This window comes from Cyphomyrmex costatus, unplaced genomic scaffold, assembly GCF_001594065.2.
Source record: "Cyphomyrmex costatus isolate MS0001 unplaced genomic scaffold, Ccosl1.0 scaffold154, whole genome shotgun sequence".
NCBI classification, from domain to species: Eukaryota; Metazoa; Arthropoda; class Insecta; order Hymenoptera; family Formicidae; genus Cyphomyrmex; species Cyphomyrmex costatus.
Window position 1 is genome coordinate 167,867 of NW_017275544.1, and position 730 is coordinate 168,596.

Below are 730 nucleotides of genomic sequence, written 5' to 3' on the forward strand. Positions count from 1 at the left end.
AAAAAAAATCAAATGATTACACACTGTGGTTTAAAAAATCATTCTTTTATTTAATAAAATAATTCAAAAACCTTCATTCATATTTTAGTTGCGATTCGATAATTTTTTCTTAAATCACTTTTTTGAGTTCTGATGTTTTTGACAACTTTTTATGAAGTTAATTTTGATGATTGATAGGATATAATATATGCTTATTTAATGACTAACTCCCCCCCGAAAGGGTTCCCACCTTGTAGTAGTCGCGGGGCGGGGGCCCGTGGGTCGCCGGGCCCCTGGGGTGCCCGTGGTCCGCACTCCCCGCGGTAATATGACACGAGACCCACATTCGACCTGCGAAGGCAGGTACGGGGCCTCGAGGTAGAAAAACCGACTGGGGGAATATTTGACCACATCCAGGTACGCCTGGTGCTCTCGGGGGCTGCGGGCTCCCGTGCCGGGGCGGGTGGGTGGGGCTTACGGTCGCAAACGTGGTCCTCCCGCTCAGGGGGGGCACGTGGGTGACCAACTAAGAGGAACCCCCCAAGCTAGGGTGTAAGCTACCGTGCCTGGAGCTGCATGGCGCAGGGGGAGCTGCGTCGTAAACGGTGCCTCCTGGATACCGGGCGAACTCCAGGAGTACGGAGCCAAGCCCCGGGCATTCGCGGCTCTGCTCGGGTGAGATCGCGCGACCGCGGTACTCGTGGGAACAACATGGATAGCACGAATTTAAACAAAAATATTAATAAAGTCC